Here is a 23,096-nt window from a genome sequence, read left to right as displayed (position 1 = left end):
AATAACCACCAGACTTAACAGGTGATGTGTGTATTAACATGACATTAGCAATAATTGCACATTATGAAAGTGAATATTTTTCATAGGCTAGTATACGGATTATGCCTAATATTTCAAAAGAAAAGAGATCTACAGGGTTAGATTATTTGATTTCCTACTTGATGATCGAACAATTTTTTACAATTTCCCAAACAGTGCTCCTTATACTCTTTGCCACTTATAGTCCTCGATTATTCTCGATATAATATTTGAGTTCTTTATTATGAAATTGCACATAAAATGTCTACCGTCGAGCGTGTAAAATTTATATTAAATGAAAACAAAATATACAATAATTTTGCCTTCATTATCACATTTTGCATGTTTTTTTGTGACATCGAGACAAACTATTATATAAATTTTTGGTTACTACTTGCATTTATATTTGTTTTGGCCTAGCATCAGTTTCCTATTATATAAAAAGCACAAGGAAAAAGAAAAGAAAACATGAAAGAGGTATGGATCGAAAGACTTTTTTTTCCTCCTATTTTTGTCGCCTCATTGTCGAGATGGATCCTAATACACGGTGATGGAAACTTCCATCAACTTAAAAAAACACCTCTTAACATGTCGGATGAGAGATGGAAATGTCATCGATATAATCCATCATCCTCATACTCAAAAGAAGAGGGGCAAATCTTGGTTTTCTATACCAGGCCTAGAAAAGTGAGACACTGAAGTTCCCTAATATTATATAGCAGTGCCTCTTTCTTTTTATAGAAAAAGGATACTGGGGAGAGTTGCAGAATTAGGACGATCACCTAGATCGAACGAATGTTGTAAATCCAATATTTCTAAATATTTGAACCGTAAAATACTCAATTGTAATTTATAGAATAATTTCTTTTTAGAAACGTTTTATTTGTTTGATGTTAGAAAATAAGTTTTTAATTTAGATGTCATTAATTAAATACTAAAAAAAACAAGACTACTAGCTCATAAGGTGTTTAAAAATAAATAGTAAAATATGTTGTATCCCTGAGGAGGAAACTTTTTTGGCTCCAGTTTGGTATAATAATCTTTATATATAAAGTGCTTATGTGGACGTAAAAGCAAACCAAATTTGTTAATCTTCATTTGGCAGCAGTTCACATATTCGTATTATTTACATGCTTGCATCGGTAGAAATACCTCCCCCCTTTAATTGGATAGTGCAAAACAAATGATTTTAAGCCTTACTATTTTTAATATAAAAGGAAATCATCGAAAATGAGAAGTTAGGCAAATAAAAGAGCTGAGGCATCTTTAATAAGAAGAACCATTCAGAAATGAACTGAAGAGAGAAGCAAAGTATTATTTTGTACAGTTACGAATATTAAAGTAAAGGTAACCATTCCAACTGCTCAAGTATAATTTAAAATGTGATAAAAATAATAGTATGTTTTAATGGTAATATAACTTCATCAAAGTGGATGGATATGTCAAAATGAATCTTATTACTGACCGTCATGGGTGGTTGTTTCTATGTCCTCAAATAACTCTCAATAAATATCCTCAGGAAAAAAAAAATTCTTAAACACACATTAAATTTATAAATATAATATGTATTGATTGAATTTCTAATTCATCTCGAAACATTTCTCTTCAACTCATGCCTTGATGAAGTGCTATGAGTAGATATTTTGAATTGAACTTAATATCAAACATCCTGTAAGCTTTTCTTCTAATATATAATTAAAAATTAATATTAAGTATTGCTATACTATTTGCTTTCTCATAATGAAGTATAAATAAAGTACTGTAATCGTCAAAAAATTTGAACTAGAGGTTTTGAAGAATCTGTACATTTCAGATCTTCCTCAGTTCGAACGCGTTAACTTAGAGGGTTGAAATTTGGTACGACCAAATTAACTTAACCATGGATGGGGTAAATAAGCAGCTTCTGTGGTCAAAAGACTGGAGCACCAAGGGTAGAAGACTGACTCAGCTCCGGTGCCTGCAGACATTATGGGTATAATGGAATGGCCTTCACGCCTAGGAGTAAAACGCCCTACCAGGAGTAAAACGCCTACAAGATCAAACCACCCTCACTCGCTTCCTCAGTGGTCATCTTAGACCATTAAAATATCCTGGTGGCTCCAAGTGCTTTTGACGTTTGCACCATTTGCTCTAAGGTGCAAACTTTACCTGAATACATCGTTGCCTGCCTGGGGCTTACCAGACGGTATATGACAAACAGTCCACTGATGCTTTTGGACTTTTTTAGGGTGCAAAATATCATGGACCTGATCTAGCCCTGCTGATCTTGGGGATAAGCAACAACAACACGACCAAATTTTCAGATCCCTATTGAATTTTGAACAAAATCCATTCAGAAGAAGTCTATTCAATTGTAGACGAACTTGACAACTGCAATTTAAGAAGTAGATAGAATTAACTACAACTACAAGTAAAGATAGATAGAAATTGAAACACAGGCTTAACATTTGAAACTTCTTACAAAATCAAATATATCAGAAGGTTGGCTTTGTATTTTCTTAAAGATGCTAATGCAATAACTGAAAAAGCAGTGATTGAAATACATAAAATTTCTTTATGATCTTTCAATCTTTGTGATCTTTTGCTTTCAATCTGTCGGGGAAAAAAAACCCGTCCAAAATGCATATTTGCATGGTAGAATCAATAAAAATGCTGAATTCATGCCAAATATCTATATTCAGTATCTGTTTTTCGCCAATGCCACAAAGGCATTCGCATTCTTGCGGTAGTAAGGTGATAATACCTTCATTAAGAAGTATGCGAGAAAATTTAGAGGAAACCATATCCGTTATTGTATTAATAGCGATTAATCACAAACAAATATCGTATTTTAATAGGCTCTTTCGTAATACTGTTCGTCAATGGTTCACGGTTAATAATATGCAAATACATTTATAAGTGAGTATGCGAAAAAGATTTGGGAAATCATTTCTTCTATTTTATTTTCCTATGAGACGATAAGAAGAAAAGTTTATGTGGAACTCGCACACATTCCATTTGTTTGATTGTGCATTCCATTGCTACCGGTATTCCAATGGATGCTCAGTGGAACTTCACTGATTGGATCCAAATTCGGAATTCCAGATTTTGTAAAAGCAAATCCAAAGAAACCCTCATCTCTGTTGGAGTCTTTAAGAAAAATTCCTATTCGATAGAAAAGAATGGAACTTTTCTTAGTATTTTAATTTTTCTTAGACGTAGGTTAGAACGACGTGACGAGCCTTCGCATCAAGCTCCTTGTCCATATCGGACAATTTCTACCAGACCGGAATGGCTCCCTTCCGCCAAATAAAGAAGTTATGAGGAAAAATTCGACTCCAACCAACGCTTCTGAGTTTGTGGAATTATCTTTTCTCCTCCGTTTTTTGAAACTTCATTCATTTCGGAAAGATCTGTGAGCATTTTCAGAGGAGTGGTTTTGTTAGCTTTTCTTAGAGACATTTAGTAATTTAATGTACATCTGTGTGAGTTTTTGCTTTTTGATTCGCGGATCAATTAGTTTTTGTTGTAATACGAAATGAGAGTTTTATTTTTAGCTAATTAATTTACTGATTTGGTTGGTCACTGCGTATATATTAAAAGAATGATTTTCTCTTTTTTAATCTATATCTATACTTATAATAAAGCTCAATGTGTGTGTGTGTGTGTGTGTGTGTATGTTGGCGCTCTACAGGCCAGACCGTTTGACATACAGCTACCAAATTTGGTACATGTATACCTTGGAGGTTGGGAATGTGCACCTGGGGTTTCTTTTTTCGAATTTTTAATTAAAATTTTAATTATTAATTAAAAACTAACTTTCCCGCCAAAAAAATCTTCCATTTTCCCCACCGCCAACTTTTCCGCCAAAAAAATCTTCCATTATCCCCAGCGCCAAACGAGAAAGGCTTCAGTTTTTTTTTTTTTTTCTCCCAACAGTAATGAGGCTAGGGTTAAAATTTTTCGGCGGATTATTTTAATCGGTTCTGTTTATTTTCTTAATGTTTGATGCATTTAAAATTAAACATTGTTAATGAATCAATCTTTCAGATTCATTCTGAAGTACTTTTGAATTAAAATAAAACAGAATAAAGGAAATTAAAAATTTCTAATCCGCATAGCGTTACCCCAACTGGCGTAGAAAAAATCACGTATATGCGTTACGTAACCGGCGAAGAAAATTCACGCATGCGCATTCTGTTCTGATTGTTGCCATGACAACGTTATCAATGGATGATTTAAATTATTTTTGGGTTAGTTGCCTGCTTTTGTAAGTAAATTGTATTTATGTTAGTTATATATTTTTTGTATATGCTTATAGTTTTAAGTACATCGTTTTTTAAGTAGTTTTTTTTAAAACCTGTTTTCAACCGTTTATTTTAAACGATTCGTTTTATTTTCTTAGTGTTTGATGCATTTAAATTTAAACATTGTTAATGAATCGATCTGCTCATAATGAATCTAAGAAAATTTTGTTGACCATCTCTTGAGATATTACATAAATTAAAAAAGATATTCTTTAGTGCCCATAAAGTTTAAACGCTGAGTGACTCTATTTTCAGTTATAAGATTATAAAAAAATGCTTTGTTTCAGTAAAAAATATTATTATATTAATTGAAGATAAATTCTTTCCACTTTAATTTAAAGCATAAATTCTACGGGTGCTAACAGAAAATGAGAGAGATACATATTACGTTATGACTGAAGGCCTTTATAATATTATGAATGAATTATATGATAATCAAAATTTGAAGTTTTAAAATATTTTGATGAAGAAGCTATTAAAGTAGAAATTGCATAAAATATTTAATTATTAAAATTTTAACGAACATTAAGATTGGCGAACCGGCTGGTCGCCAAAGGCGGCTAGTATATTAATAAAAATATTTTTAAAACTTTTTATTTTTCTGCTTTTGAATCTTTAATATATTTTATGGATGCATTGTTTTTGATATAGAATTATCCCCCCCCCGTATCAAAATCACTACAAAATGTATCTATTAACTCAAAATGCATTGGAATAATATGATCACGGTTAATGTTATTATACGATTCATATTATCAAAATTCTTTAGTTTCAAAACGATGTACTCAAATGCACACAAAAGTATTCATTTCGTGTGATTACTACATCATTTAAGGTTATCAGTTTTGACGTATAGAATTGACCGATCCTTCATTTTCAACCAGCGTTAACAACTGACGTTTGTGGAATTTCTCGCTCCACTTGTAAGGAAGCATCTGGGAATCATCTTTCCAATGGGTTTGGGTTCACATTCCTTTGTCTAGACTACAGTGGTCATAAGACCTGGCTTGGAATCTGTCGAATAGTCATAAACTACCGGAATCAATTGTTATTGCAAAAGAGATTGTTTTTAAAGGCTGAATTGAGTGTTAAAGACAAAATTAAAATTCGTAAAGTTAACCGGAAAACAAGTCACCGTATCGCTGTGGCGTAATTGCAAAATTTGCAGCCTTTTCATTGTAAAATTGTGAAAAATCTTAAATTTTAAGTAAAATCAAATAATAAGCACTGATGATTCCAATGGATATGTATGAGTTGAAAAGAAGTATGGGGGAAAAAACAACAAGTCAACTACGAACAATATATAAGCAAACTGTTAAAAAATAATTGTCGATAAGCAACAATTAATAAATATTTTTAGTTGTTACTTTTGAAAAAAAATTATGGATGGTCCTGAGTTAAGTGTTTTTCTTTCTTTTCCCATTCGGTTATTGTTATCAACCTGTTAATATTATCAAAACTCTTAAGATCTAAAGTGATCACATTAAGCAGCAATTATTGTAATTGATACTAATCGTACCAAATTAGTTTTCACCGCATGTATGACATTTTTATATGAAATTCTTGAATATAATTTCTCACCCGTTCCTTTTTGAACTGGTTATTGTAATCATAAATTAGCCAAAAGACATAAATATTATATTTATGCTGCTTTGTACGTAACTCTAATATTTCCTTTTTATTCCATTAGGTCTTTTACAATATATTTTGGTGATCATGTGGTCGTTGACGTGAGTCACGGTAAGTGCTATTGACTAAGTCATTCTTCTCATTAAGTTTATTCTTCTTAAAATAAGCTATTGATTTAATTTTAACTTAGTTTTTTTTCGGAAATGAATTTACTGAAAAAAAAATTACTAAACTAGAAATTTATGAAATATTAACGACATGACTTAAAATGTAACAGTGCGGATGTTTTGCCGAAGAGCCAATTTATAAATACGAGAAATCCAATTTTTCTCCACATCATCGTGTTTTTAAAAAAGTACGTACCACTGATTGATAAAAGAGAAATTTAAATTACTAGTTTTACAATTCTGGCGAGATCACGATATTACATAAATCTTCATTCAGCATAAGGTTTTTAAAGCACGTTGTTCGTGTTGAAAGTACAAATTGTTCCTTAAAAAAATACATTCTTGAGATAAAACTGTCAATGTCAAAATATGTTTTGCGGCTGAAACTGCTCAAAAAAATATACATCACGGTTTTAGAGATACCATTTAGTGAGCCTACAACACAAAAATGATTCAGTCGATTCATATTTTGACATGAGAGCCTCCTAGACAAATCCAAGATTGGATATCCATTCACCATCAACAAAGCCATGCTTAAGGAAGGCATCGAGTCGCATCAAATGTGTGAACTTGCACAAGGGTTTGGATATTGGAAAGATCGACATAATCTTGGAAAGACATGGAAACTCAGTGAGTGCCACGCATGTTGACCGAGGAAAACTATTTCTAACAATTCATCATTTCTCCTTCGGTGCTGTCAGACTACGAGACCACTTCATTCTTGAGCAATATATTGATTGATATGTGACAAGAAAAGAATGTTATATATTAACAGGAAAAGGAAACGCCATTTTCCTTTGGTCCTGTAGCATCGGTCGCCAAACGGGACATTCATCAACAGAAAGTATTGGTTTTGTTCAATGAACTAGTGCTGGCTTTTGAGCACTCTAAATTCCCAGAGACGTGTACTCATCCTTGTTATAAAGAGTTTCTCTCGTCAGCATTAGTCAACAAGAAAGGAATGGCCTTTCTTTAAAAAAAGGCGAATTCTCCTACGGCGAAAGCAATGAAAGAGGTAATCAACATGTTCGCTTCGTAGTCTGCGTTACTTTTCAGACATTGCCCTATCTAATTGTCCTCTGCTTTTTGCCGTAAATAATCATTTACATGAATAGCGGTTCCGAGACCGAGATGATGCCACGCAAGCGATTATCCGAGTTTTGGGCCAGAGGGATAAAAATTTTTATAAATACAAGGAATATTAGTTTGTGACTGGTCTAAAATCCATTTATACGAAATTGCTAGTTGTTATTTTTCGCTAACAAAAAAAGACTTTTTTATTTTTTTTTATTTGGATGTTAGGTATTGTTGGAAAACATGTAAGCAAAGATAACAGCTGAATAAGAGCACAACCCCTTGGATTGAGCAACCGAATATTGATGCACTTCATCTTTTATATAATGTTCTATAAAAAGATACCTGCTTGCTACATCTCTGAGAGGTCCAAACAGATGGACCGAATGAGTGCATGGAAAAATACCCAAACTTAGCTGTGTAATAATCGTCTTTCGAGTTTCTTTTCCGCTGATGTGTGGTGCTGATGTATTGACATACAATAAACCGTTTTCCACGAAAATAAACTTTTAATTCAAATTGCAATTGTCACACTTCCGGTATTGTATGGAGACCATCTGCTTGATTTCAGTTTCTGCAATAACCTCTGACCAGAGGAAATGTATGACAGTTCGCTGTCCCTCCTATAGGTATATTGTTAGTGTTGTGACTATTTACTTTTCATTGGAGCGAAGAGAAAAGACACTTTCACTATCATATTTCTCTTGTAATAAACAGTATTGATAGTCAATTTATTTGGCTGTTACTTGATTTTTCCTTCCGAAAGATTCGAATAACAATTCTTTTTAAGTGATTTATTACAGTTAAATTGTCGTTTGTGAATGACTAAATTGGTTCCATTATAATTTAAACTGAGAATCGTCATTAATTGGCCATTCAATGTTTTATCGTTTTATTGTAAAAGGTGCACTTTTCGTATTTTGTCGCTGATTTTATTTTGGTATCTCTGTCCGTGTGTACTTATATTATTTCGAATATTGTATATCCGAATACTGACGACTTTTCCTTTTATTTATCCGGATATATTGCATATTGTGTATATGCAAACAAAATAATTTATGCATTTCGTGACAATCTCTCCCTTTTTTCAGATACAAATGTAATGGTTAGCCGCCAAATCACGACGTTTTTCGAGTGTTCATGTCAGCTTAAGTAAGGGAGCAGAGCAATTCATCTCGAGCAGGCAAAACGGAAAACACAATTTGCGGAAGCAGACGTTGTTCAAACAATACGTAAACAGAATTTATTGAAGCGCAGCAGAGATATATTGTGTCGCTTGACTTTGTCTTTTATTTCTCTTTTTTTTCCCCCCCTTTTCTTTCTTGTCTTTGTTGGCGGTTTGTGCAGTTTTCTTCTTGTTGTTATGACCAACTAGCATTAGTCTCTGCTGTTTCTGTAAGTGACGGTTATGTTTGTTATTTGCCTTGTACGAGATGAATTGTTTGCCGTTTGCGATGTTTTCCGCGGCAAGTTTTCTTTGGGATTGCATTAGTGGCAAATTTTTATTTGCTTAACCAATATTTTGTGCAGCTGAAACTGCTGACGGAATTTAGAAATTTTACCATTGTGGTCTCTGTTTGTTTATTAGTACTGTCATCAAAATTCTGAGCCGAAATGTTGAAACTGTCCCTTAAAATCAATATAAAACATCATTAGAAATCTTTAAATATATTAGTTGTATAAATATCTGCCCTTTTCCAAGAAAAGACACTTTTTGCGTGTGTCTCTGTCTGAGCAAAATAAATATTTAATTAGAATATTTTAAATCAGTAATCACCATTTATCAGACAAAAGCAATAACCTCGGTTTTTTTTAACTGATTATTTTGTACCTGCTAGTTTGGATTTCCATATTAACCATTCAAGCCACCATTCAAGTCGCTGCATCATTTTGACGTTTTATTTATTTATTTTTCAATTTTGATTGTTAAAAATACCTGCAGAATGGTGAAAAGATGTAAATTAATTTTTTGGGGAAATTCATCTTAAAACAATTATATATATTTATTTTTCGAAACAATAAGCAAGCCCTTATGTTAGGTGAATAATTTTGCATCGAATTACTTTGCAGAGAGTTAACAGTGAGACACAGTCCAAAAAGAATGCTCAACAGCGATAGAAATAATAATTCGAAACAGCAACATTTGGTGAATATAGTGGGTTGAGGGGCTCTAGAGTTTCTTTTAGTTTGTACAAAATTTCGCGTAGTCATATTTAAAAACAATCTTGAGCCACGGTGGCCTGGTGGTAAGGTCTCGGCTTCTTAACCGGAGGGTTTCAGGTTAGAGACCCGATTCCACCGAAGAACCGTCGTGTAAGAGGGTCTGTTGCACGTTAAATCCGTCCTGACCAAACGTCCTCCCGCTGGTGTGGTGTGATGTGGAGAGGGGGGTGCCAGCTCAGGTGTCGTCCTCGTCATCTGACAGCGGTTCAAAATGACGAAGTCCGTCCCAAAATAGCCCTAGTGTTGCTTCAAACGGGACGTTAATATAACTAAACAAAACTAAATTAAAAACAATCTTGTTTTCTTTTTCAAAATTATTTTGAATGTTTTTCTTGCTCCAGTGCTTTTTTAAATTGATAGGTTGTAATTTGTAATGTTTACCATTCATTGCCTGCCACGTTTCTATGATTCATAATTGATCATGCCACTTTTTCGCCTCGATTAGCAGCATTACTTTCCTGCCGTGAGTGATCTGTTTCGATCTGATGGACCTAGTTCTCAATACACTAATATTTTCAGGCTTCAAGGTTTGTCGGAATAAATTTATCCCCCCCCCTCTTTAAAATGTCATTACATAAATTATTTTCATTTTTGTTTCTAATGCAGCTACTCGTATATGGCCTTTCAAAGCTTCGTGTTTATTTCTGTCTTTAAGATTCATATAAGACTTCCTTATCGCTTTTGTGAAATATTTAGTTGAATAAAATTTATCCCATAGCAAGGTTTTTTTTTTTTTTTTTTTTTTTTTTTCTTTGACTAGAACTTTCAGCATAATTTCTTTTTCAACATTTTTTGTTGTTTTACATATTTTTAACTATATGTCCTGAAATCATTATTTTTAATCGCCGAAAACATTCTTTGGATAATGAATGTATTTTTTTCAAACAACAAAGGAGCGATTTTCTTCGCCGTAAAATAATGAAGTGAAATTTCTCGTAAATACTCCCCCCCCCCCGTTTTTTTTCCTTTTCTATCTCAAAACTCGACATCTTAATGAGATAAAAATAATTATTGTTTATATTTAAATGGGTGCCATAAACAGATCATTAATAGATGATGCGTATATTTTCGAGAGATGCAAGTATTGTGAAAATTAGCAGCATGTAAACAAAACTTAAACGCCATCTTTTCAAAAAGGTGAAATCATATTTATACACTGAACGTTTTTTAAAAATTGGGAAAATTTGAATTAATAATAGAGCAAGTGATAATATGGGTGACTTAAGAGCAAGGACCACTTGAATAATTGTGCTTATTCGTTTTAAGTAAAATTACTGTAGCTGATTGCAGTGAATAAATTGATTTTTTTTTCCTCCCATTTATAAGACTTGGACCATTCTGGAGTCAGATCGAAAATCGGTTGGTCTTAAATCCCACCAGTAAGCTGTTGTTACATTATTTGTAGCATTGGCAGTTACCTACTGTGGTTTCTACTTTTGATTATGTCTGGCATGAGATGTTGCGCCAAGTTATAAATATCGAATGTTGTTATTGCTGCTTGCAATAATTTATTTAATCATTGTAAACGTGAACTTAAGAGCAGCTGAAAAATCATGTACTGTTCATTCACGAATTCAAAACCCTCCGCGCTTTTGCGCATGCGTTCAAAATGTGTTCATTTAGTCAAAATAGCGGACAAACTGCGGATAAAACATCATGAATTATAATATTGTCGGAAAAAAGTACTAATTCACAATAAAATGCTTTAGAACAATTTTTACTTAGTGTAAGGGGCTTAAACATTAAATTATGATAAATAAATAGAAAATTTCGGTTTTTAAAATTGGATAATTTGCTTTTTACGTAATATTAATAATTTTTTATGTTAAACACGTTTTTGTTACTGAATTTTTTATAACATTTTGATATTAACAGCAAGCAGATGATCTCGCTCGCATTTAATGATATTATATATTTTTGTTTCCCTTCTAAAAGCTTTTTTACCATTTGAACTTGCCATATAAGCAATGGATACGCAATTTTGAAGGCAAGAAACAACACGACACTCACTTACAGGTAGAAGAAAAAAATTGAACGAAAAAATATCTAATTGAGCGAAATCAAGGTCGAAGAATTCCGGAAATGCGCTCACCCCTTAGCGGGGTAGAATCTTTGAAAAGCGGTAGTCTTGGAATACTGAAACGAACATTATCTGTATCGTTAATAAGCTTTTGATTAATTTCTGAGGTTGATAATTTTTGCACTCAGAACTGTCGCGATTTAAACCCGATTTCGAAAGAAGGATTTCATTTATTCTCATAAAACCTCGAGACATCTTTTCGAGGTTTTATGACATTTTAATTTTGTTATTCATTGTGCATCGTACTGGTGGCAAAAAATGATGTCGTAACTGTTGGAAATGAAGCTGTCGTGAAGATTATTTCTTTTTCTTATGTACATTCCGTGCTCGACGGCCTAATTTATGCTCTAAGCTTTCGGTTGGTTATGCCGTTGTGTACTTAAGGCGTATGTTTAATATTTCCTGTGTTTGGTGAGCCAGTTTGTTATTTTCCGGTGCGTTGCATTATTTATTTTTCTTTTTAAGTTTCTGAAGTAAAGGCACACGTGTTTCATTTTTATCTCTATTGGTAACAAATTTTCTACTAAGTATTGTCATGAGTTTTTCGATTTCGTTTTTCTGAAACCTAATTTCCATTGAATTACTACTACTTCTTTTCCATTAGTAACACAACATAAGATATTGCGCATTTAAATACTAAATCACATGATCCATTACGTTTACCATGTGGTTTTGGTGTTAGTTTACGATTAAAAAATGATCTGGCAGCACTCAATAAAAAGTTGTTTTTATCACAAAAATATCAAAATAAATTCTGCAACATAACAAACAAAGCTTATAATAAGCACGTAATTTCGAAGCAACCCATTAGCGACTTTTATTGTAGTCATGGAATCAATAAAAAAAATGTCTTCATTTCTGCTATTTTTACATATTTCCATTCTATTACTCCTAGCAAATTCATAAAAATCTATGGAAATTGGTGCTTAAATTTCCATAGAAGTCATTACGCCTCTATCATCTATTGTTTTTTTTTTCCATCCAACTTGATTAGAGTGTTGAACTCTGTAATTAAGCCTAATTGACAATTTGCTGTATCGTTCGAATTAAGGATTTAATGAATTTATTTCGGGTCCTTTTTTTAGTTAACGTATTGAAACGCGTCGTCTGTAATTAGCGTGTCTAGAACTTAATTATTTATAGCTCAATCTCTTAATTATTTTTTATATTATCTATTTCATTTATGAAAGCAATCGAACTAGATCTGGGTCAGATGATTTCCCTATTCATTAAGCTAATGTATGGAAAAAGGGAAATGCAAGAAGTGAAAGAAAAACTCGGAATTCCCTCTCGTCGGACGTTTTTGGAACGAAGTGTGTCGAACATGCAATTAGAGTCGCTTAATGATGCGAGCGACGGAATATTTATTAGCGGTTTTGTTTTGAACTTTGATTAAAATGGAAGAGTTATTCCTGCTGTTGAACAGGGAAGACTATTTTGGAAAGTTAATCAATTCACTTCTTCCTCCTCCCCTCGCCATCTAATGAAAGTGCAGTAAAGGAAACAGAACCTGTCTACGTTTATATTTGTAGAAAGCTGAGAGTTCTTAAATATATTTTTAAATAAATTTCACTTTAGAAATACGTTTAGAGTAATTTTATATGCAGTATGATTAAAAAATCCTTAGATAGACTTAAAGGCTAAGTAGGCTTACGAAAACGCATCATGTTAATACAATTATAGTGAAATAATTATATTCTAATTTTGTGGATCTCTAATTAATCTGCATCTGTTGGAGAGGGAAGGAAGAGTGTCTTAAAATAAAATCTTTCCAAGATAAACAACGAAACCGCCATATAGAAGTTTTTGCTAGTGAATTCAGTAAATGGAAAGGGAAGGATGTTCTAAACAGAATGTGCAATACAGGTTTGGTGGAATACAGATTCACATTATTGCAACAATATAATTTCTTGAGCAATGTGATGTAAAGGTTGTATAGTTTCAAACAGCAAATGTTTTGAACTATATAGATATAATACGAAATTCAAAATCCAGAAATCAAAGGTCTGATGTATTAGTAACAGGAAAACGCTACGTCTCAGTAACAAATAACGACGCTTTACTTTACACTATAACACGAACACACAAACAGCAAAACAATACAAGCATATACAAGAATCGAGTTTATAGTCAACAGTAGCTCAAATCGATATTAAACAATTTTAACAAAGCCAAGCGCTGACAGAGAATTCCGTAGGATAGGGATTTTGCTCAACTATTCTCGCCTCTCGAACGTCTGTTATTCTCACCTGAATACTCGCTTCAGTTGAACTCGGTTGCCGATTCGTTACTAACTCAATGCTCGAGTGAATTCTGACTGGCTTGTAACTTTATCTCTCGGATTTATATAGTTTTTGAGTTTTAAGCTACGGAATTTTTAGAAAGATAATCATAATTCGAGTCCTGATTTATCTATCCTTAAAATTCTTGTTGTTTCTGGAATTTTTCATTTTGTTGACCCAGCATCCTTCCATTCAGAATCTATTACTATTACTAAAACTGTTTACCATATTAGGACACTTATTGCGCTGAGAAGTAATATATGTACTCACGATGGTTATAATTAAACTTCCCCTATAAACAGCATCCTACAACGCAAAAGGATGAACGAATTGCAAAGAAATTTGGTATATAGACTATACGCGAGATGTGCTCACTGAATTTCGAAAAAAAAAGTTCCAAAATATCCACCAGATGGCGCCTTTTCCGGTAAAACATCAAATTTAACACAATAAAAAACCAAAACGGAATGCAGAAACAATATTAACATTTATTGACTAGACTAGTTTCTGATCATCTCGTTCATCGAACCACATTAAGTTAAGGTAAGGAAAAAATAACAGTACACGATTTGAGGGAGACAAAACAGTTTAGCTTGCAAAAACAAGAACAGATTAGTAGGAAATTACACAAGAGGAGCAGTTGTTAATCGTGTCCAGGACGTTGTAGGGAAAGGTGCTCCATGTGATCACCCGCATTCACCTGCAAAATTTCAAGTCGATTGACAGTGTGTTCAACAGCAGATCGTAACTGATCAGTTGTGATGCTTCGCAAATGAAGCGTTATGGAGTTCTTTAAGTCATTCAACGTCACAACACCTCTACGATACATCAGACTTTTTAAGTAGTCCCATAATCAGAAATCGCACGGACATAAAACATGACAACGTCTGCTTACGCTTCATATCCTAATCTGTTTTGCATAAAGCTTCGTCTTCTTCGCAAGCATGCAAGTTTCGATATTTTTTTTCCTACAACTGACAGCTTTTTCCGGTTTTACATTTTATTACTAATAATTATTGTTCTTGATTGTTAATACTGTTTCTATATTCCGTTTTGGTTGTTTATTGTGTTAAATTTAATGCTTTTGCGGAAAAGGCGCCATCTAGTGGACATTTTAAAACTAAATTTTTTTATTTGAAATTCCTTGAGCGCATCTCGTGTATAGTCTGTATGCCAAATTTCGTTGCTATCCGTTCATCCGTTTGCGTTGTAGGATGCTGTTTATAGGGGAAGTTCAATTAGTTTTGAAAGTAAACAAAGTGCTTTGAGAAATTTAATGGGGGTGAGGATAAGATGTGAAGCTTTCTGTTTCTTGCATCAAAGTTGGGGTCATCTAATAACCTCCGTTTTGCGGGGGCATGAATAATGCACTTGCGTATAGCAGATTTTTTAAAAAATGACCATTTTCAGGAAAGGAATCCTTTGTATCTAATTCATGACACGCTTTCGTCTAATTATATCTTGTTTACAGTCAACCTATACAAATCATTACAATCTTTTGATATTAAATTTCAGAAATATGGAAATGGAAAGTCATTGAAGGCGATTTTTATTTTAATTATTAAAAGAACCACATTTTCTTAAAAAATGTATAAATGATTTGTTATTTTTGAGATGAATTTTAAAACTACTGTCTCATTGCGATTCATTTCAAGTTGTATCTTTAGCTCAACCTTGTCATTTAATAAATCCAAATTACAAAAAGCGTGCTCTTCATGAAGATTCATATCAATAACTTTTGTGAAGATTCGTATCATATCATTTCAGACGAGTGGGAGGAGAAAAAAAAAGAAAAGAACCTAACATATTAGATTACGAGTTCTATAAATAGAACAGACGGAATTGATAGAAGAAGCCTTACCATTTCCGGGTTTATTAAAAGATAAACAGATCTTTAGTTTTTATTTCAGCGGGCTTGTCCATGGCAAGTGTCATCAGAAACAACAACAGTTTTTAGTTAGAATTAAGAGAGGTGTCAAGTCATCCATAACTGTTGCTTAGAGAAAGCACAGTTACTCTTAAGAATCCCCTCCCCCCCCCTTTGAGGCATTAGGGATATCTTTAAGATATGTTGATGCAGTTTCTGTTTCTTTAAAAAAAGACTGAAGACGGTACAGAACTTTTCTGTGAAAATATTATCTAGGAAATTCAAAATTAAAGTACATTATAAACAGAAAAATGAGTTGAACTCTTTCTGAGCCGTGGGAAGTATACTTTGCGCGAAATTCATCAGTCTTTGCATGAAATTATGTAGCTTGACGTAAATTCTGACAAATTTTTCAATAAGACAGTAACTTAGATGATTCAGTTCCTTATCTCATACAAAATGGTGTGTCTTGATTTGTGGCTTAATGATAAATTAACCTAATTATTTAAGAAAATTAAATCTATCTAATAAGCTACATGAATCACTTTTCTTAAGCCAATTTCAGTCCTAAAAATAATTTAATATACTATGACGAATAAAAAAATGGCATTTTAAAGGATTAAGATGCATTGAATTTTATTTAAATATTAGCGTAGAATTAATATTTTAGACTATATGTTGTATTTTTAATAATATTAATACGTTACCTTTGTAAGCTACTCTATCAATGTACGTAATATTGCTTCTTATTCGTAATAATCTAGTCTAGGCACTATTCCAATCCGGTCTCGTTAATAGTCCGGCACTTTCAGTAGGGTTAGTAGAGTGCTAAAAGAAAAATATTAGTGATTTTGGCACGACTTAAGCACTAGGTTTTTATTCATGTTTTGCATTATGTTTGTACGTATTTATTATATATCATATAGTTTGCTGTTTAATTTTATGCAATAAACGTAGGCTTTGTTCATAAAATATATTTAAGGAACTTGCTCCAGAACTATCACACCTTCACATCCGAGAAACTTTTCGCAGTTTGGCTTTCCGGCTGTGTCAAGACATCTGCCGGAAAACAACTTTTACATGGCAGTGAAGGAATATTTAGACTAACTTGTTTAACAATAATTAAAATCTCTCTCTCTCTCCATCTTGGAAATTTCTTCTGCTTGGAAGCTTTTAAATTATTATTTTTCTTTAATCCGTTGACGCTTACTTCGAAATTGGTGATGCGCGACAAAAACTCCTTTTTTTTTTGTTAATTAGTTGATTTTTTTTGGAGGGGAGTTCGATCAAGATTTCATAGTTACAGAATAATATTATTATTTGTTCTAATAGTTTGCTCTATTATAGCCATAGTTTATTTTTAATAACTCGATTTCTCTGATTTACAAAAGACGTATATGGATATTTTAGTAGATATACAGCCCATAACAATATTTTTCGAGAATAATTTAGTAAAAAGAAAAAAATACATTTTTATAAACAATAGACTTTATTTTGCACATTAATTCAATTAATTTGAAAAATAAAATTCACCACTTAACTCAATAATCTTCCCACTGCAATCTGTTCTTCCTGTGACAATCCGGAATGGGGGAAAAAGTTCTTCTACTTTGTCTCTTATTTATGTATTTTGTATCTTGACTTAACTAATCAGTTAACTAAGAAAACCAATTTGGATTATATATCAATTACATCGCTGAGAAGCCAGTGCGATTAAGTCCAGAGAATAAAAATTCAATTGTCATTGCTTCAATATATTAATGGCTATTAATTAATACATAATAATTCTTATGAATATGCATGGACCTAGAAAAAGTAAACAATCAGTAAATCTTTTAATAACAAAATTGAATATTATTATAAAAATTTATAAAAAAATAATATATATTATTAATTATAAAAATAATATATAATTAATATAAAATATATATTATTTAAAAAAAATTTCCATAAAAATTTATAAAAATCGGAAGATATTTAAAATAATCAATAAGGGTTCAATTAAGATTTAATAGATAACACAATTAAATTAAAAAATCATTATTTGTAGTGCCCTGATTTCTCATCTTATTTAAGTGAAAAAGTTTATCATAAAAATAAAGCTCAATGCTATTTTGTCTTCGTGGCATTTTTTTCCCATTTCGATATACAGAGAATCTATATGGCCACTATCAAGTTGTATATATTTATTTAAAGTTCTATTTTTGGACTGTAGAAAAGTTTCAAATTCCATGTTCAAATTTTTATCCTTATATTTTAAGTACTGCTTAATTCGATTAAAGGTTATAGTAGAGTTTCAAGTGATTACACTACGCAATTTTTTTCGCGTTGACTGGCGCAGACTATCGTGAAGTGTCCAAAGAGAACGTAGGCATTTGTAGAAATTCTAGGTTCTGTCTTTTATCAAAACGGAGTGGGAATTGCTCTCGTTATTGTTAAATCAGCAGCAACTTTATGGGGCTTTTGAAGCTTACTGTTAAGACAATTTTATTTGAAAAATGAAATAGCGAAACTTTTAGTCATTAGATTTCAAAAACATCATAGATTCAGTGGCAAATAATACCGGGAGCTTACATACTCACTTATTCTTACGCATGTGCGAAATTTGTAACGAAAACGAACATTTCTTAAAAAGTAATTTATTATTTAATTTTAGCTAGAAATTAATTTGAAAACTATAGTGGCTTTTTTTTTTGTTTATTTTGCTTACTCTAACTATGCTAATGCATTACCAATTAGGCTATTTGTTAGTTTCTTGAGTGTTGACCTTGAAAAATGACTGTATTTATTCCTACCTACAACCTCACACAACCAGTGAAGGCCAGTTTCCTGTTTCTATACTCTTAGTTCGTGAGATCACAATTCTTGTTTTGATAAGAGTATAAATTTTTAGCTATAATCTCTTAATTCTCTTTACTGAAATTTTGTCCTAGTCACATTAGATTTATCAAATGCTACATCAGTTAGCATTTGGATTAATTCCTCTCGTCAGAGGATCAGTTTCTCCTTGTGAGATTCTTTTTGTCCTCCAAAAGAAACCAGCTGTGTTTTGGTAAAAAAATGCGTGGGGAGCGGGCACTCCTCTTCTAAGTAGGAGGCAAAGTGGGTTTCAGTGCTTCAATATCAAGGTCAAAGGCCTCTCTACTTCGTTTATTGCAATATGTTTGCCTTATATTGGATACAGATTGTTTCCAAACATCAGGGATGTATAACTAGTTTGTTCCGTTTGTTTCTTTACCAAGGAAATTTTTTTTTCTTTGTGATACAGTCCTTGTAAATATGATTGTTATTATATTTGATGCATTTATTTGTTGGGAATAAGTTTGAAATTGATCATTTCCAGAGCAAATCTATGTTAACACGTTGACTGTCATGTGACCCATTCGCGTGACAACAAAAATTCTCAGTCAATGTAGAATTTGATGCGAGTAGAATAAGCTTATGTTTAATTTTTATCTTCTTTTTTTAACACGGCGATCAGCACGTGAATCGCCTGTGATTCATGCATACTATCCAAGTAGGTATTTTCTTCTCTACTATAATTAAATGAGAGCAAATAAGTAAGCGTCTTATTAGATAGTGATTAGAATCACAGACACCAATCATGGCGGAGAAACATGTTAAACTATATTGTTTCCGGTTTGTTTTAAAAATTCGCTAATGTTTGAAAATATCCTTTTAATTTTCGATCCAAATATGGCAAAGTGCCATATTTGATACGATACGATACGATACGATATATTTATCAATAATATATCGTATTTTCATTAAACGATATATAATTGATAACATATACAATCAATCCTTGTTCCCTGTTATATAATTGATATAATAAGGAACTTGAATCACAATTAAATTCATTGTTTCAATTCCTTGAATTGATACAACAAGGAATTCAATTCCTTGTTGATCATGTTGTATAAATGATAAATGTATCAACAAGGATTTTTGATAATTATAAATTTAATGTTTCTATAAAATTACCTTACTACATTTTTTTTAAAATTTTAATTACTGCAAATTTATTTCTGAATGGGAAATTAAAAGTTTTAAAATAATATATTTGTATTTATTAGAAAAAAAACCCCATTATTATATTACATATCTTAAATGCTAATTGATGTGATTTATATATATATACTGCTAGACATTTAACTGAAAGAAAATCTTTAATCTCCATATGATGCTCTGAATTGTCTTTGAGTATTATAAAGCGAATGATCTTCATTGGGCTTTTTATTAGTGTTTCACAGAAGAAAATAAAATTCATTGCATTTTATTTTTATTTTCCTTTTCCAAGTAAATATTATAAAATATATAGAGAGAAAGAAAAAATGTTGAGGAAAACATATTTTTTTCTTTCCTCAACAATATATATATATATATATACTAGCCGCCTTTGGCGACCAGCCGGTTCGCCAATCTTAATGTTCGTTAAAATTTTAATAATTAAATACTTTATGCAATTCCTACTTTAATAGCTTCTTCATCAAAATATTTTAAAACTTCAAATTTTGATAGTCATATAATTCTCTCATAATATTATAAAAGCCTTCAGTCATAACGTAATATGTATCTCTCTCATTTTCTGTTAGTTCCCGTAGAATTTATACTATAAATTAAAGTGGAAAGGATTAATCTGCAATTAATATAATAATATTTTTTACTGAAACAAAGAATTTTTTTGTAATATGATTACTGAAAATAGTCACTGAGCGTTTAAACTTTATGGGCACTAAAGAATATCTTTCCTAATTTATGTAATATTTCAAGAATTTGTCAACAAAATATTCTCAAATTCATTATGACCAGAACGATTAATTAACAATGTTTAATTTTAAATGCATCAAACACTAAGAAAATAAAACGAATCGTTTAAAATAATCGGTTGAAAACAGGTTAAAAAAAACTAAAAAAACGATGTACTTAAAACTATAAGCGTATACAAAAATATATAACTAACATAAATACAATTTAATTACAAAAGCATGCAACTAACTTAAAAATAATTTAAATCATACGTTGATAATGGTTGTCATGTCAACAATCAGAACACAATGCGCATGTGTGAATTTTCAACGCCAGTTACAGTAACGCAAATGCGTGAGTTTTTCTACGCCAGTTGGGGTAACGCAATGCAGATTAGAAATTTTTAATTTCCTTTATTCTGTGTTATTTTAATTCAAAAGTACTTAAGAATGAATCTGAAAGATCGATTAATTAACAATGTTTAATTTTAAATGCATAAAACATTAAGAAAATAAATAGAATCGTTTCAAATAATCAGCCGAAAAATCTTAAGCCTAGCCTCGTGACTTGGGAAAAAAAACTGAAGCCGTACTCATTTGGCGGTGGGGAAAATGAAAAGATTTTTTGGCGGGAAAATTGGTTTTTAATTAATAATTAAAATTCTAATTAAAAATTCAAAAAAAGGGCTATCCTATCTTTTAAGTTAGATCAAACTGCACACGGTGTGCAAATTTGATTAAAATCGGTTAAGTAGTTTAGGAGTCCATCGCGGACAAACAACGTGACACGTAATTTATATATATTAAGATAATATGTTTTCTAATAGCAAATCGAATATGTAATGTGATGGAATTAATAGGTATAAAAACAAAAAGAATCCCGAATAAAACCACGCCAAGTTAGAATAATGCGCGAGTATAAATTTAATAAAAACAGTAAACCTTATTTTCGTTTTAATTTTATGACAGAAAATAGTGAATGCCATGCCACTTGAAAACCTAAAAAATGTGCTATGCTGTTTTTCATTACAACAGTAGCTTCTTAAAAATATAGTATTATGTAGAAAGGAATAAAAATGGTTTTAATATATGTATAATGCATAATTAATACATATAGATTGCATTGCGGGATTTCTTACGATCGAAATAAAATTATCTTTTTTGTATTTTCTGTAAATTTGTTTATATATAATTATTTATAATATCGAAATTTGAAAAATAAAATCCTTTTTATATGACGTATGTAAAAAGAGAATATTATAATTGTCAAAATGTTCGAATTCAAGATTTTGGCAAAACTCCAGGCTCAAAAAACACATTTTGTATTTATGTTTGTCCGTGAAAATGATAACTCTAAAACACTTTGAGCTAGACAGATGATATTTTGTATGCGATCTTCAGTCCAGATTTATGTACTACTGTTTAATTTTGAACGAAATCCATACTCAGCAAGTCAGGCTACGCTAGTATAAGTGATCAAAATCTTAAGAGTTACATGAATGATGGTCGGTTCATAGTCTTAGCATCTAAAGTATAAATTTGAAAAAGTTGATTATCTGTCAGCCTTCATTTCTGCTTTGTATGAAAACAATAACTGACAAAAGGTTGTAACAGCGCCATCTATCGGAATTACCAAAAAGGACCCCCTATTTGAGTTTTAGAGAAAGAGAAGAGCAAAATCGTTCAGAGCGAGAAATGATAGATGGATCCGAAATGATGATTCTAAAATTTATTTCAATTAAATTATAATATTTAGATTTTAAATTAAAAATTAATGATTACTGTAATAGTAATAAATGAATGATTGGCAATAAAAAATATTTGGACTCTTGACTGAGTAATGCTGATACGTTGCAATTGCAATGGTTTGAAAAAAGGAAATTCGGTACACGGTTTAAGCGTTTAAAGTGCAGATTTATATGAAATTTTGAATTGAATCTGTCCACTGTTAACCATTTGTCGGCCTGTACGTCCGTATGCATGAAAACGCGGTTTTTAACGACACAACGATATAGATAAATGAAATCTGGTATTTATTCTTGTTATTAAGAGTTTAGTCGATCAAAAAATAGCAATGCACATTCCACTTTTTTTTTTTTTTTTTCTTTCTCAATTTTATTGCATTTTGGCATTCTCATGTAAAAATGAGAACTTGTTGCATTTGTTTCTTTCTCCAGGATGCACAATTTTACGTGAAGGGCATAAATAATATTTTTATTAGAGAATACGCGAGAAAGTTTCGGGAAGACTGCACTCATTGGTTGTTAGCTTTGTTTATAAATAGAAAATAATAGCTGTTATTAGCGGCTTTTACTGCTAATAAGAAAAAATAAACAATAATGAAAAATCGTTTTCCATGATGTACCAAATTTATATGAGAATATATCTAGAAAAGGCAGGTGGCCATTCTCCGCAGTTGATATATTTTCGTTGTTTGGATGCTCCATGGTAATATTTATAGAAGTTGCTTCTCTTTCATTTCAGAATTTTTCCCTGCATTTTAGCTCTTCCTTTAGTTTTCCTCTGTTTATTTTCCAGTGAACTGTGATTTATTTTGGAATGCGAAAACTATATGGAAATGCCGAATGAATTTGGGGTTCGATTTATGGAAGACGTTTCTTTCTTTCTTTCTTTTTTTAAAGTCGATATTTCACATTGAAATCTGAAATAAAAACGGGAAAACAAAATATAACTTCAAGAATTGTTTCATTCTTTTACTGTG

General features: G+C 31.6%; 1 protein-coding gene across 1 annotated transcript in view; it reads left to right on the top strand.

The window, feature by feature from the left end:
- Nucleotides 1–23,096, top strand: part of LOC129966669 (hexosaminidase D-like) — a 285,439-nt gene that overhangs the window by 21,822 nt on the left and 240,521 nt on the right. Inside the window, exon 2 of the mRNA XM_056081176.1 lies at nucleotides 5,995–6,044. The gene's annotated coding sequence lies outside the window, so the exon portion shown is untranslated. The remainder of the gene's footprint in view (nucleotides 1–5,994; nucleotides 6,045–23,096) is intronic.

This window comes from Argiope bruennichi, chromosome 4 (assembly GCF_947563725.1).
Source record: "Argiope bruennichi chromosome 4, qqArgBrue1.1, whole genome shotgun sequence".
Taxonomy (NCBI): Eukaryota; Metazoa; Arthropoda; class Arachnida; order Araneae; family Araneidae; genus Argiope; species Argiope bruennichi.
The sequence above is the reverse complement of the archived record's forward strand: the minus strand, read 5'-3'. Positions and strand labels throughout refer to the sequence as shown.